The 17,316-nt window shown below is 36.8% G+C and overlaps 1 pseudogene; it reads left to right on the forward strand.

The window, feature by feature from the left end:
* The first annotated feature begins 8,352 nt into the window (after positions 1–8,352).
* Positions 8,353–9,312, forward strand: LOC125079716 (olfactory receptor 52B4-like; annotated as a pseudogene).
* The last annotated feature ends 8,004 nt before the right edge of the window (positions 9,313–17,316 follow it).

Raw genomic sequence — 17,316 nt, forward strand, 5'->3', positions numbered from 1 at the left:
AATAAGAAAACTGGGGCATGATTGTTAAATTTTAGTACGTTTTTCAGTTTTTATATGATTATGTCTTTCTGACTATATGATATAGTTAACTATATCAAAAAAAAAGAAAAAAGTTAACTTTTTTCTATAACATGTTTGTCACTCAGTAAAACGTCAGAAAACAAATTTTCTAATGTTTTATGAGTTAAAGAACAGGTAAAACAACTTATTGTACTGTTCAAACCTTCTATATACATACCAATAAAAAATGATTCAGTAATTATTGGCGAAAAGACTTAAATTCCTCACAGTGATTATTTGGCAGTTTTGTGTAATTCTTGTAATTTTTTTCTCTGAAACAGCTGATCTTTGAAACACAACAGTTTTGAGATTGTTAGTATACTGTTCAGTAGGCTATGTTTATAGCTACATAGGTTTTCTATTGGTTAGTGTTCTTTTAGTGACCCATTTATATGTTTTCCTCCCAAGCATTTTGTGCTCATGATTTAAGTTGATGTTCTTTAAATGTAAAACTGTATTTTTTCCATATCTGATAATCTTTGAGTTTTATTGCTATTGCATAGTCCAATTTTCTTTTTTATTTCAAATTTCTTTTTTATTAGTTCCAGAGGTAGAACTTAGTGATTCATCAGTTGCATATAACACCCAGTGCTCATCACAAGTGTCCTCCCTAATGCCCATCACCCAGTTACCCCATCCTCTCACCCATCTCCCCTCCAGCAGCCCTCAGTTTGTGTCCTAGAATTCAGCATTTCTTACAGTTATATTTCTTATGAATTTAATATACTGTTTTAAGAAGTTGATTCTTCTGTCTCTATCCTGCAAATTGTTTAGCCTGTCTTTTTGCATCTCTTTGCTTCTCTCTCCAAGTTTCTACAGATCTTTTAGTTCCTTTTAACAAACTATTTAACAAATCCACTGAATTTTTTTAATTTCAAGAATTGCATTAAAAATTAACAAGTATTTTTTAGAACAGTTTTAGGTTTATAGAAAAATTGAATTGAAAGTACACATTTCCCATATACATCCTTACCTCCTCAGTTGCCTAGAGTTTCTCCTATTTTTAGCATCTTGCATTTGTGTGATACATTTGTTACAATTAATGAGCCAATACTGATACATTGTTAATAAAATGAATAACTTAACATATACTCTGTGTTACACACTTCTGTGGGTTTTGAAAAATGTATAATGACATATATTCACCATTACAGTATTGTACAGAGTATTTTCAATGCCCTAAAAATACCCATGTACCCCCTATTTGTCTTTCTCTTGCTCTCCTTGAACTCCTGGAAACCACTAATTTTTTTTACTTTGTCTATAGTTTTGTCTTTTCCAGAATGTCATAAGGTTGGAATCCTACAGTGTGTAAACTTAACATGCTGCCTTCTTTCAGTTAGTGTTATACACTTAAGGTTCTTTCATGTTTTGGGGGGCTTGACATGTCATTTCTCTATATTCTGAGTAACATTCCATTGTATGGGTGTACTAGAGTTTGTTTCCTCATTCACCTGTTCAGAGATATTTTGGCTGCTTTCAAGTGTTGGCAGCTATGAATAAATCTTCTTTAACATCTGTGTGCAAGTGTTTGTGTCGGTATAAGTTTTCAATTCTTTTGGTGATTGCTACATCATATGAAAAGAGTATGTTTAGCTTTTTAAAGAACAGCCACATTGTTTTCCAAAATGGCTGTACCATTTTGCATTCCCACCAGCAATGAATAAGTCTTGTTGATCCACATCCTCACCAGCATTTGGTGTCAGTGTGTTGGATTTTAGCCATTCTAGTAGGAGTATAGTGGTATCTCATTGTTTTAATTTGCAATTTTTTTTAAAGATTTTATTTTATTTTATTTTATTTGACAGAGAGACCGATCACAAGTAGGCAAAGAGGCAGGCAGAGAGAGAGAGGGGGAAGCAGGCTCCCTGCTGAGCAGAAAGCCCGATGCGGGGCTCGATCCCAGGACCCTGAGATCATGACCTGAGCCGAAGGCAGAGGCTTAACCCACTGAGCCACCCAGGCGCCCTAATTTGCAATTTTTAAATGAAATATGATGTTGATTATCTTCTCATCTGCTTATTTTCCACATCATGGGTTCTCCATATCAGATTTCTCATATTTTGTTTTCCTAGACAGAACATATGCTGCAAATTTTACCCCAAAATCATGCTTTCGAGGACCATGGTTATGAATGCTCATGGTTATATTCCTTAGGTGGAGGGATTATTCTTTGACAGGAGAGATGGCTCCTCCAATAAGGAGAAATGGGTGGGAGCAGATGCAGATATGTTTTTATGTTCAGTTTCTTGAATTTGTGTGTTTCCAACTGATTTATTCTGATTTAGTAGGCAAGGTTTTTTGCCAAGCATAAAGAGCTAGGTTTTGGAATCAAGGTTGGAGCTTTGAATATACATATGAAATGTTAATTAGGTGGAGAGATTTAGGTTAATTAGGTGGGGAGATTAGGAAGTTTGATTTAGCTGACTTGAGCATATGTGTAAGGTTGCTGGGCTCTGCTCATAGTCTAGGTTGGTAATCATTTTAGTGGCATCATTTTGCTTTCCAGGTGACTAGCCAACTATGGTTTTTGTTTGGTTCATAATAATGTTGAGATGGACTAGATAGAATGGAGAAAAAGATTTGAAGGTATTGATGGGAAACCAACTGACTGGTGGGGGGATGGATTAGCCCAGTGATGGGTATTAAGGAGGGCACGTATTGCAATGAGGACTGGATGTTATACGTAAACAACAAATCATGGAGAATTGCATCAAAAACTAATGATGACTAACATAATGTAATAAAAAAAATAAAAGTTTGAAGGATTTGAGCATCCTTAAAGGTATTATAATGAAGGGCAACAGAATTTAAAAGTTAATTAAAGGAAATCATACAGAGTGGGTTGGAGGGTTAGAAAGGAAATCGTGGTATTGATTAGCAGGTTTGATGAGATTAGTAAGCAGATAGTCAGCATATAGTTGGGCAAGTAATTGTGGCTAGGCAGTGGGATGTTTGAATTAGTAAACTTGGAAGTGGAGAAAAGGTGTAATGGGAATGCATAACTAAAGTAAAGTAAAGGAAAATGCAACTGAAATCAGAGGAGGAAATGGGAGCAAGAGCACAGGGTAAAGAAATGGTTTTCCAAATGAACATTGAAATCCCTATGACATGAGTGTAAAACATGCATGCATTTGTTCGTGAGGGTATCGAAAGAATCTTGAGACTGCTTTGAGGAATGGGGAAGGTAGATAACATTATCTCAAAGCAGCGTTAGCTCCTACACTAAAGTGAATGAGCACTAGTATGGAAAAAATTATTAAAGAAAAATTCCTATCAATAATAAAAAATACTACATGGAAATAGAAACATTGCCATAACAGTTCCTTCTTTGAAATATCAAACATTTAAATAATCTAGGACAAAAATGCAAATTTATATGTAAATATGTTCATTATGGAATATTTTTTAACAGAAAAATAGCAGTTTTATAAATGTATTGTAGTATGTCACTAATGTGGACTATTTAGTCACTCAAATTTTTCAGGGAATATTTATAGACTACTATGTGGCATTGCATCAGACTGGAGACACATGCAGCTGAATTAAAGGAGCTACATGGCTGATAGAACATTAGTTACAAACTGGGGACATTTATTACCAATTGTAAATTCAAAATTCCTATATTATAAAATAAAGCATGCAACATGTACGGTTTTATCTTACCATATATAAATCCATGAATAAGGGAGAAAACAATCTTGGAAGGTCATCAATGAAAATGTTCTATTGATAATCCTTGGATGTTGGAATCAAAGGATTAGTCCTATATACAAAATGATATAAATAAACTTTCTGTGCATTTGATTTTATTAACATTTTATCATGGCATGGTCAACATAGCACTTAATACATATTGATTGAATGGGTGGTGAAAGAATAAATGAATGTTTGAGAGAATCTATAGGATTCTAGCTCCTAATATGCCTCTGTGCCTTCTGGAAGTCAAGGATGAAAAGGATGACCCAGAGTGAGGTATGGGGCCTTGATGAAAGTCCCTAACCACAATCCTATCCTCTGCCCTCCCTCTCCCCTCTAAAACCTCTCTCTCCTTCTCTGCTCTCCCAAGTCCATACAGCTTCTTGGTACTTTTCATAGGGGGCTTCTGGTATTCAGGCAAGGAAGGGTTAAGTGCTTACTGTTATGTCACTGGCAGTAGTGGAAATCCTAAGGGAGAAGAGTCACATGAATAAGTTCGTGGTCCCCATGATATTTCAAAGATGCTCAGATGCAGTTCCTCTTTCAACCTGGTCCCCTGGCCACTGCACAGAGTCTCCTGGTTGTGGGAACACCCTGCCATCTGGGCAGGGGCATGGCTTCTGTCTGTGGTTCCTCAGGGCTGTGACAGACAGTTTGGGTGAGGAGAGATGTGGGTTGGTATTGACTCAGGATAGCTTGATTCCTCTCTGGGTTCTTCTTTTCATAGGCATCAGTGGTGGGGTCTGAGCATGGGGATGAATTTATTGTTAAAATATATAGGAAATATATAGGAAATGAAATATATAGGAAAAATGATGGATTGCCATCATCATTTGGTAACCCTTTAGAGGCTGTATTTGGAATTCTCCATCCCCTGACAGCACAGACAGAGAGGAAAGACCAAAATGTTTCCCTAAATGCTTTGTGGCATAGTGGAAATACTAGTGGAAGGAGAAGCAGAACTTCTTGACTCATTTACTCTATGAACTTGGGAAAATTGCCTTTCTGTCTGTGGCCTTGGCAAAAAGTTACATGATCATTCTAAAGCAGGGGTTGGTAAAAATTTTTTTGTAAAGGGCAAGAGTAAAAATCTTAACCTTTAAACATGGTCTCCATTGCAACTACTCTGTCCCACAAAAGTAGTCCTGAACAATATGTAAGTATGGTGAATGGTTGTGTTCCAATAAAATTTTACTTACAAAAGCAGGTATTGGGCAAGATTTGGCCCACAGGCTGTAGTTTGATGACCCCTGGTGTAAAGTGCCAACCAGAATTGATCTACCCAAACACGAGTCAGAGATCTAAAATATTGAGTGGAACTAGTGACACGGGAGTGTTGTCCTATGGTTGCATTTCTGTGAGAGTCCTTTCTTCTGGCAGTGGTAAGGGCTCTAAGCCTGGAGACAGGGGTAAGAGTGGAATATTGTCTCTGGAAGCTCTACCTCTCAGAAGAAACTGATTTCATGTGAGGAGAATCAGCGTGCTGAATGAAGATGGCAAATTTATGACCTAGATAAGTCGTAACTTACCTTTGTGGGAGTGAGTTTGAGTTTGACTGGTTAATGACTGTGTGTGAATTTGGGTGGGTATGTCTGTGAGGAAAAGTTTAAAAGTGTGTATGTGCATGTTAATGTGTTCACAGTGAGGGGCTATTTGTATCAATAGTGAAAATGTGTGTTAGTGTATAAATCTTCATCGAAATTGGTAAGAGTGATTATGCACCTGGTGACTATATAAAGGAATGTGTGTGATAATATCCACCTGAATGGAAGATTGTGCGTCTGTATGTGGATCTGTAGCAGGCACAACTGGAATCGAATCCCAGTGGGTCTGGTTCTAAACCCCTGTGATTTTTTCTATATTACATTGTCTTGCATGCCTTACATATTGTGGAATAGATAGGATTAGAAGAGAGTGGGGAGGAAGCCAAAGAAAGGTGGCTTAGGTAGTAAAAAATAAAATGGAAGTTTTTAAAGATAATGGAAGCTTTGATTCTAATGATCTTGGATTCAAATATCATCTTAGCTATTAGTTGTTTGACTTTGAGCAATCTCTGGTCTGAGAGTCAATTTCTTAATGCATGAACTTTTGTTACACTCAATTTCATAGATTTGGTGCGATGATTATAAAATATCTAATACTTTTTAAATTTTTTTAAAATAATTTTTTATTTTTTAAATTTCTTTTCAGTATACCAGAATTCATTGTTTATGCACCAGAACACTTAATAGGTATTTAATGATCACACGAAAGTATTGACAGAAATTGGAGATTCCTAACAGCAAATTAAAAGTAACATTAGATTTGGCAACTGTGATATGATAGATTATTTTAGAGAAGGAAGCCTTAGCAGCATATTGGGGTTATAAGTAAAGTGGCTTTGGGTAAAGATTTGGGGATGATAAGAGGGTAGAAGGAGAGAGAGCACATTTTTCTGTGAGACTAAGGTGAAGGGGAATGAGATAGTTGAACATATTTTCACATGATAGAAGAAGCTAACAGAGAGGGAAAGTTTGAAGTTACTAGAGTGACAGATTAGTGGGGAGAGGCTTAAAGAGAAAGTTGGGGGCCAGTATGGATAGGGTCCAGCCAGATGGATGGCTGAGCCTTGAATAGGGGGAAAAGGTGATTCAAATAGAAGTTTGTAGATGGCAGAGTGACAGTGGGAAGTTTAAATGAATGAAAAAGTTTTTTTTTTTTAATCATTTTTTAAAATTTATTTTCAGCATAACAGTATTCATTGTTTTTGTACCACACCCAGTGCTCCATGCAGTCTGTGCCCTCTCTAATACTCACCACCTGGTTCCCCCAACCTCCCACCCCCCCCCCACCTCTTCAAACCCTTCAGATTGTTTTCCAGAGTCCATAGTCTCTCATTGTTCACCTCCCCTTCCAATTTCCCCCAACTGCCTTCTCCTAACTCCCCATGTCCTCCGTGCTATTTGTTATGCTCCACAAATAAGTGAAACCATACGATAATTGACTCTCTCTGCTTGACTCATTTCACTCAGCATAATCTCTTCCAGTTCCGTCCATGTTGCTACAAAAGTTGGGTATTCATCCTTTCTGATGGAGGCATAATACTCCATAGTGTATATGGACCACATCTTCCTTATCCATTTGTCCGTTGAAGGGCATCTTGGTTCTTTCCACAGTTTGGCGACCGTGGCCATTGCTGCTATAAACATTGGGGTACAGATGGCCCTTCTTTTCACTCCATCTGTATCTTTGGGGTAAATACCCAGTAGTGCAATTGCAGGGTCATAGGGAAGTTCTATTTTTAATTTCTTGAGGAATCTCCACATTGTTTTTCTTTCACCTTAAGCCAGGAGGAAGGAAAACACAATCCTGATGAAGGGGACCAACGTGGAGTAGGGCAGATATGAGTGACTCTAAGGATGGTGTGGTAGCCAAACTCTAGCTCCACAATTTACTGGCCAGGTGACCTTGGGTAGGGTACTACTTAAACCCTGTAGACTCTGTTTTCTCCCCTATCAGTAAGACGAGGGAAATGACTGCATTTATCTTAATCACCACAGTGTGAGATAATGCGTATGCAGCCCTTAGTACAGAGCCCCTCCTAACTGATCTGTCTCCATTTTCCAACCTGTCTCCTCCCTTCACCACCCATCTTACACAAAACTGAGAGAGAGAGAGAGAGAGAGAGAGAGAGAGAACTACTTAAATTGCTAACTTCATCACGCCATTCTCTCACCACAAATCTTTCAGTGACTCTTACTGCTGCAACATAAATTCTAACCTCCTTACACTGGTACTCAAAGTCCTCAGGGATGACCCCTACCTCACTGCATGACATTATTTTCTACCATTTTGTACCACATCCTCTTTGCTCTGGTAACAGTGAATCATAATTTTCCTCTAAACTCCATGTCCTTCTACATCTCTTGGACTTTGTTCATGTTATTCCCTCCTCACATGACTTTATTTGATAAAACATTACTTCATCAAGGTTCCACTTAGAGTAGTGCCTTTTAGAAAACCTTTTCTGAACTCCTGGAAAGCTCTCCATGTTTCTACAACTCCTAGTGTTTAAATTTTCCTTTACACTATCTGTATCATTTAGATATTTTACTTAATTGTCTCCCCCAAGTAGGTTTCCTAAGGAGCCATGGTAGGTGCTCAGCAAGGCTTGTTAAATTATTGTCAACTGTGACCAGTTTCCTATTGAGATGCATATTATATTCTGATAGTCAAAGTGGAAATTCCAGTATTTGTTATTCACAGCTCTTAACTGTTTATAACAATCCGAGACTGAGATCTATAGCATTCTAGAGCTGGAACAACTCTATTACAAATTAAGTAATCCAACTTCTCCCCAACATTAAATTTAAGGCAATTAAAGAGAGACCCAGAGCAGGGAAGTAATTTTACTGAGATCACATAGTGTATAGAATGTCAAAGAGTTTTAACCCACGTTTCTGGACCTTCTGACTAGGATTCTTTCCACAGCTCATCCAGTGAAAAATGATCTTTTCCTACCTCCCCTACTTCAACTGTATTCACCCTTTTTTGGCAAAAGAGAAGAGGTGACTGCAGATCTTAGACATCAACACTGGGTCACTTGTCCTGGGAATGGCAACCTTCAACTATACTGGTACCAGCCACTCATTCTTCATTCTGGTGGGCATCCCTGGCCTGGAAGACTAACACACGTGGATTTCTCTTCCTTTCTTTATTTCCTACCTGGTTGCTGTCCTTGGGAATAGTCTCCTTGTCTTCATCCTCATCACTGAACGTAGCCTCCATGAACCCATGTATCTCTTCCTCTGCATGCTAGCTGTGGCTGACCTCATCCTGTCTACTACCACTGTGCCCAAAGCCCTGGCCATATTCTGGTTTCATGCTGGGGAGATCTCCCTTGATGGCTGTGTCACTCAAATCTTCTTCATCCATGCCACCTTCATTGCTGAATCAGGGATTTTGCTGGCCATGGCATTTGACCACTATGTGGCCATCTGTGACCCATTGCGCTATACTGCAGTGCTCAGTTGTGCCATAATCATAAGGGTTGTCCTGGCTGTGGTCATGAGAATCTTCTCTGTGATACTCCCAGATGTGTTCCTGGTCAAGAGACTGCCTTTCTGCCATAGCAATGTGCTACCACATACGTACTGTGAGCACATGGTGGTTGCCAAGTTTGCTTGTGCTGATATTCGTGTCAATGTCTGGTATGGCTTGTCTGTTCTCCTCTCTACTGTAGTGCTAGAAGCCTTGCTCATCTTGGTTTCCTACACCCTCATCCTCAATGCAGTCTTCCATCTCCCTTCCTGAGGAGCTCGGCAAAAGGCCCTGGGCACATGTGGCTCCCACCTTGTAGTCATTTCCATGTTCTACTTGCCTGGCATTTTTACAATAATTACCCAGCGGTTTGGGCATCATGTTCCCCTCCACACTCACATTCTGTTGGCCAATATCTGCATGTTAGCTCCTCCCATGCTGAATCTTATAATTTATGGGGTCAAGACCAAGCAGATTCGAGAGCGTGTGGTCAGTACTTTTCACAGTGGAACCATGCTGAGTCTGTGTGACTAATCAGGTGGTATGTTTACCACTATAGGGTCTCACATTTTCTTCCCCTGCTTTGTAGTGCCTTATGAACTAAGGGTTCTATTGGTTGTGAACAAAGTGATATATTATGACTTTGAAAGATAGATTGCCATATTGCTTTGAGAGGAGTAGTGTTTAGAAAAGGGCATGAGCTTTTTTGGCTATCAAAGTACAAGCAATAAAAACAAAATAAACAAGCAGAACTACATCAAATTAAAAAGCTTCTGTATACTAAAGGAGGCAATCAACAACAACAACAAAAAAACAGGCAACATATGGAATGGGAGAAAATATTTGCAAATCATGCATCTGACAAAGGGCTAATATCCAAAATATACAAAGAACCCATACAATTCAATAACAAAATTCAGTGGCAAAAGAATAACATGGCAATAACATGGGCAAAGGGACTGTATAGACTTTTTTTTCTTTTTTTTTTTCAGAGAAAACCTACAAATGACCAACAGGTACATGAAAAAATTCTCAACATCACTAATTATCAGGGAAATTCAAGTCAAAACCACAATGAGATATCACCTCACACCTTTTAGCATGGTTTTTGTAAAAAAGACAAGAGATAACATGTGTTGGTGAGGGCCTGGAGAAAAGGGAGCCCTTGTGCACTCTTAGAATATAAACTGGTAGCGCCACTAAGGAAAAAAGCATGGAGGTTCCTCAAAAAAATGAAAACTCGAACTGCCATATAATCAGAAATTCCACCTCTGGGTATATATATATATATGAAGGAAATGAAATCACTATCTCAAAGAGATAACTGCGTACCCTGATGTTCACTGCAGCATTATTTACAATAGTCAAGACATGGAAATGACCTATGTGTCTAGAGAGATGAGTGGATAAAGACAATGGGATATACACACATACACACTATTACACAAAATGGAATACTATTCAGATATAAAAAGGAAATCCTGCCGTTTGTGACAAGATGGATGTGTCTTGAGGGCATTACAGTAAGTAAAATAAGTTGGAGAAAGACCCATACTGTATGACCTTACTTATATGTGGAATCTAAAAATAAATCAAACTCCTACAAACAGAACAGACTGGTGGTTTCCAGAGGTGAGTAGTGGGGGATGGAAGAGAGGGGTGAATGTTGACAAAGTGTACAGCTTCCAGCTGTAAGATGAATAAGTTCTAGGAATGTAATGTATAGCATGGTGACTACTATAGTTAGTTAATACTGCACTGTGTAATTTGAAAGTCTCTAAGAGTAGACTCTAAAAATTCTTAACACATGGAGAAAAATTTAACTATGTAAAGTGGTATATGAGTTAACTAACCTTATTGTGGTAATCATTTTGCAATATAGATGTATTAAATCATTATGTTTTATACTTATAAAAGCTTATAAAAGCTTATAAAATGTTATGCCAATTATATTTTAATAAAGCTGGAAGATAAAATGTACATATATACAATAGAATACTATTCAGCTATAAAAAGGAGAAAATGTCACCATTTTTGACAACATGACAGCAGGTGTTATACTACGTGAAATAAGCTGGACACAGAAAAACAAATATCATATGATCTTTTATATGTGGAATCTAAAAAAGGGAAACTTACAGATGTGGAGGGTAGAATGGTGGTTGCCAGGAGCACCGGGGTGGGGGAAATAGGTGTTGGTTGAAGGTTACAAACTTTCAGTTATGAAACCCAAGGATCTAATGTATAGTCTGATGATTATAGTTAATATATTATTGTATACTTGTAAGTTGCTGAGATTTGACATTAAATGTTTTCACTACACACACAAAATGTAACTATGTGAGGCAAGGAATCTGTCAATCAGTTTGATTGTAGTAATCATTTCATAAAGTATACATGTATGTACATGGTGTACATATATGTACACCGTAAGTGTATACAGTTTTTATGCCAATTACACCACACCAACACTGGAAAAAATTTAGAATGTAATGGATAGTTTCATAAAAGTATCATAATCTCTAAATTCCTTGATTATACCTTTATCATATGGCTGTGATAGAACTAAAAAAATATAAACAGGATCTTGAATATGTCTGACAGAGTAAGCACTGGATACAGTTTTAACTTCTTAGCTTGTTTATCTTTAAATATTTGGTGTGATAATTTCTGCCTCTTCTAATACAAAAAGAAGTTGTAGAATCAAAGACCACAAAAGTCAACAGGCCTTACTTGCATTTTAGTGGTAAATATTAGAATTAGAATTAATGCTGGTACAATCTTTCCTCATTTCTCAAGAGAATTTTTGTTTGATATGCAGGGTATACCTGGATCACTTTTTAGTAATTATTGATGGGTTAGAAGTTGAGATACTCTAAAATCTCTACAACTTAATTCCTTTCATTGGGGCCCAGGGGGATGGTAGTATGTCATTTGTGTAGTGGATATCTCCAAGTATTGGGGTAACCTGATACGCCAAGGTATTTGGATTTTGAGAAATGAGAATATTTAAGTTTATATCATCATGTTAGTTTTCTCCTACTAGCATATCAATTAAAGGGAACAACTAATGATGTACTATACAGTGGCTAATTGAACATTAAAAGAAAACAAACAAACTACCATTTCCATTAATCACTCCAAGGCAAAGACATAGCAGCAGAAAAGTGGATTTTATAATTTACCCTTAAAAAATTTCTCTGTGACCTTGACATACAGAATCCCACCATTTCCCAGTACATCCCCATTCATATAGGACTGGGTGCTTCTTTTCTTCCTTCAGTTATCAACCAAGACAACATTGACTTTGCAAACTTTTATTGGTTTAGCTCTATAATATTGTCATCTTGCCTGAAGATTCTGTTCTTTCTATCCTTCCTTCAAAGTAACTTCTTTCTGTCCACTGTTAAGATAGACCTATATTCATTCTTATAAATAATTCTTATCAATAAACCTTAAGGTCACTGACATCTTTGTAATTATCTAAATATCATGAAATGAATATTTACCAGATTTACAGAGAGCAAGCTGAGATTCTATTTTATTTAAAAAAATTTAATTCCAGTGTAGTTAACATATGGTGTAAATCAGTTGCAGGTATATAATAGAGTGACTCAACAGTTCCAAATATTACTCAGTGCTCATCAGATAAGTATACTTTCTATTTTTTTTTTTTTTTTTTTTTTTTAAGAGTGTGCTCCATACACAGTGTGGAGCCCAACATGGGGCATGAACTCACAACCCTGACATCAAGATCTGAGCTGAGGTCAAGAGTTGGAGACTCCAGTGATTGAGACACCCAGGTGCCCCCAAGTAAATGTACTCTTAATCCCCCTCATCTATTTTACCCATTCCACCACTCACCTCCCTTCAGGTAACTATCTGTTTGTTCTCTATAGTTAGGAGTATGGTTTTTGGTTTCTCTCTTTTTTGGTTCTTTGTTTTGTTTCTTAAATTCCACACATGAGTGAAATAATACAGTATTTGTCTTTACCTGATTGGCTTATTTCACTTAGCATTGTGCTCTCTACATCCATCCATTTTGTTGCAAATGCCAAGATTTCATTCTTTTTTATGCCTGAATAATATTTCATTGTGTGTGTGTGTGTTTCACATCTTTGTGATTCACATCATTCACATCAATATATGATGTGTGTTTCACATCATATATTGATGACCCTTGGGTTGCTTCCATAATTTAGCTATTGTAAATAGTGCTGCTATAAACATAGGGGTGCATATACCCCATCAAATTAGTGTTTTCATGTTCTTTGGGTAAATACTTAGTAGTGCATTACTGGATTGAAGGATAGCTCTGTTTTTAATTTTTTGAAGAAACTATACTGTTTTCCACAATGGCTCTACCAGTTTGCCTTGCCAATAACAGTGCATGACAGTTCCTTTTTCTCCACTGCCTTGCCAACACTTGTTTTTTGAGTTTTTGGTTTTAGCTATTTTGACAAGTATGAGGTGATATCTCATTGTAGTTTTGATTTGCATTTCCCTGATGATGAATGATTTTGAGAATTTTTTCATGTGTCTGTTGGCCATCTGGGATTTGGAGAAATATCTGTTTATATCTTCTGCCCATTTTAATTAGATTTTTTTTTTTTTGGGTATGTGTTGAGTTGTTAAGTGATACATAGAATTTTTTTGAGAGTGAGTGCATGAGTAGGGTTGAGGGGCAGCGGTAGAGGGAGAGAGAAAATCTTAAGCAGGCTCCAAGCTCAGCATGCAGCCCAATGTGGGGCTCAGTCTCACAACCCCGAGATCATGACCTGAGCCAAGATCAAGAGTTGTATGCTTAACTGACTGAGGCACCCCAGTTTTTTAAAAATTAATTTGAATATAAGCCCTTTATTGAATATGTCATTTGAAAATATCTTCTCAATCAGTAGATTGTCTTTTAGTCTTATTCGTTGTTTCCTTTGCTGTACAGAAGTTTTTTATTTTGCTGTAGTCTCAATAGTTCATTTCTGCTTTTTGTTTCCCTTGCCTCAGGAGACATCTAGAAAAAAGTTGCTATGGCTGATGACATAGCAAGAGGTTACTGCCTGTGTTCTCTTCTAGGACTTTTGTGATTTTAGGTCTCATATTTAAATAGTTTATTTTTGTGTATGGTGAAAGAAAGAGGTCCAGTTTCATTCTTTTGCATGTAGCTCTCCAGTTTTCCCAACACCATTGAAGAGATGGTCCTTTTCCCATTGCATATTCTTGCCTACTTTGTCAAAGAATAATTGACCGTATAGTTGTGGGTTTATTTCATGTGCTTTCTATTCTGTTCCAATGATCTGTGTGTCTGTTTTTGTGTCAGTACTATATTGTTTTGATCACCACAGCTTTGTAGTATAACTTGAAGTCTCGAATTGTGATGCCTCCAGTTTTGTTTTTCTTTTTAGATCACTGTGGCTATTTGGGGTCTTTTATTTTTCCATACAAATTTCAAGATTCTTTGTTATAGTTCTATGAAAAATGCTCTTTGTATTTTGACAGGTATTACATTTAAATGTGTAGATTGCTTTGGGTAGGAAAGACATTTCAAAGAAGAAATAATGCCTATTCTTCTGAAGGCTGTTTCAAAAAATAAAAATATTTGTTTTTCCAATCCATGAACATGGAATCTCTTTGTGTCATCTTCAATTTCTTTCATCAATGTTTTATAGTTTTCAGAGTATAGTTTTTCACCTTTTAAATTTTATTACTAGATATTTTATAATTTTTGTTGTAAATGGGATTGTTTTCTCTAATGCTTCATTATTGGTGTATATAAATGCAACAGATTCCTGTACATCAAATTTGTATCCTGTAACCTTGCTGAATTCATTTATCAGTTCAAGTAGTTTTTTGGTGGAGTCTTTAGGGTTTATTTGTATAGAGTATCATGTTGTCTGCAATAGTGAAAGCTTTACTTCTTCCTTACCCGTTTGAGTGCCTTTTATTTCTATTTATTATTTATTTATTTATTTATTTTCAGCATAACAGTATTCATTGTTTTTGCACCACACCCAGTGCTCCATGCAATCCGTGCCCTCTCTAATACCCACCACCTGGTTCCCCCAACCTCCCCCCCCGCCCCCGCTTTTATTTCTTTTTGTTATCTGATTGCTGTGACTAGGACTTATCCAGTACTGTATTGAATGAAAGTGGTGAGTGGACATCCTTGTCTTTTTCCTGACCTTAGGGGGAAAGCTCTCCCTTTCCCCCCATTAAGGAAGATGTTAGCTGTTGTTTTTTCATATAAGGCCTTTATTACTTTGAGATATGTTCCCTCTAAACCTACTTTGTTGAGGGTTTTTATCATGAATGGATATTGTACTTTATCAGATGCTTTTTTCACATCTACTGAAATGATCATTTGGTTTTTACCCTTTTTTTTGTTGATGTGATATATCATGTTGATTGATGTGTGAATACTGAACCATCCTTGCATCTAGGGAGTAAATCCCACTTGATAGTATAGTTTTTTAAAAATGTATTGTTGGATTTGGTTTGCTAATATTTTGTTGAGGATTTTTGCATCTATGTACATCAGGGATAGTGGCCTGTACTTGTCTTTTTTGGTGGTATCTTTATCTGGTTTTGGTACCAGGATGTTTTCCTTCCTCTTCTATTTCTTGGAAAAGTTTGAGAGGAACAGGTATTAACTCTTAAATATTTGGTAGAATTCATTTATGAAATCATCTGGACCTGGACTTTTGTTTGATGGGAGTTTTTTTCTTTTAAATTCGGTTAATCACCATACAGTACATCATTAGTTTTTGGGAGTTTTTTGATTACTGATTAAGTTTCACTGCTGGTAATCAGTCTGTTCAAATTTTGTTTCTTCCTGCTTCAATTTTGGTAAGTTATACATTTCTAGGAATTTATTCATTTCTTCTAGGTTGTCCAATTTGTTGGCATATAATTTTTCATAATATTCTCTTTCAGTGCTTTGTATTTCTGTGGTGTCAGTTGTTATTTCTCCTCTTTCATTTGTGATTTTGTTTGAGTTCTCTTTTTTTAATGAGTCTGGCTAGAGGCTTATCAATTTTGTTGATCTTTTCAAAGAACAAGCTCCTGATTTAATTGATCTGTTCTATTTAGTTTCTAGGTCATTTATTATTTCCTTCATTCTGTGATTTGGGGCTTTTTGTTTGTTCTTCTTTTTCTAGATCCTTTAGGTGTAAGGTTAGGTGGCTTGAGATTTGTCTTGCTTCCTGAGATAGACCTCTATTGCTATAAGCTTTCCTCTTAGCATACTTGTGCTGCATCCCAGAGGTATTGGACTATTTTTTTTTCATATCTCTCCATGTAATTTTTGACTTCTTAAAAAAAATTTCTTGGTTGGCCATTAATTGATTAGTAGCATGTTATTTAACCTCCATGGATTTGTGCAGTTTCCAGATTTTTTTCTTGTGGTTCCTTTCTAGTTTCATAATGTTGTGGTCAGAGAAGATAAATGGTATGACTTTGATCATACAATGATCAAACTGATTGAGACTTGTTTTGTGGCCTACTATGTGATCTAGCCTGGAGAATGTCCCACGTGTACTTGAAAAGAATATGTATTTTGCTATTTTAGGATGGAATGTTCTGCATATATCTGTTAAATCCATCTGATCCAGTGTCATTCAAAGTGACTGTTTCCTTGATGATTTTTCTGTTTGGTGATCTGTCCCTTGATGTAAGTGGAGTGTTATGGTTTCCAACTATTATTGTATTATGATTTATTAGCTCCTTTATTTGTTATTAACTATTTTATGTATTTGGGTACTCTCCTATTGGGTGTATAAATATTTACAGTTGTTCAAATTCTTGTTTAATTTTCCCATTTGTTATTATAGTGTCCTTGTCCTTTGTTACAGTCTTTGTTTTAAAGTCTATTTTGTCTGATCTAAGTATTGTTACCTGGCTTTCTTTTCATATCCATTTGCATGGTAGATGTTTCTCCATCCCCTCATTTTCAGTTTGCATGTGTCTTTAGGTCTGAAATGAGTCACTTGTGGGCAACACATAGATGGATCTTGCCTTTTCATCCATTTTGTCACCCTATGTCTTTTGATTGGAGTATTTAGGTTCATTTACATTTAAAATATTTTTTTTTAAAGATTTTATTTATTTATTTGACAGAGAGAAATCACAAGTAAGCAGAGAGGCAGGCAGAGAGAGAGGAGGAAGCAGGCTCCCTGCTGAGCAGAAAGCCTGATGCGGGGCTCGAACCCAGGACCTGGGATCATGACCTGAGCCGAAGGCAGCGGCTTAACCCACTGAGCCACCCAGGCGCCCCTAAAGTAATTTTTGATACATATGTATTTATTGTCATTTTGTTACTTGTGGGTTTTTAAAAATCAATTTTTATTAACATATAATGAATTGGTTCAGAGGTACATCTGTGATTCATCACTCTTAAGTAATTCACAGCACTCACCATAGCACATACCCTCCCCAATGTCACCTCATCCCTCCCACTCCCTCCCTTCTAGTAACCCCCAGTTTGTTTCCTGAGATTAAGAGTCTCTTACGGTTTGTCTCCCTCTCTGGTTTTGTCGTTTCATTTTT

The sequence above is a fragment of the Lutra lutra genome, chromosome 10 (assembly GCF_902655055.1).
Source record: "Lutra lutra chromosome 10, mLutLut1.2, whole genome shotgun sequence".
NCBI classification, from domain to species: Eukaryota; Metazoa; Chordata; class Mammalia; order Carnivora; family Mustelidae; genus Lutra; species Lutra lutra.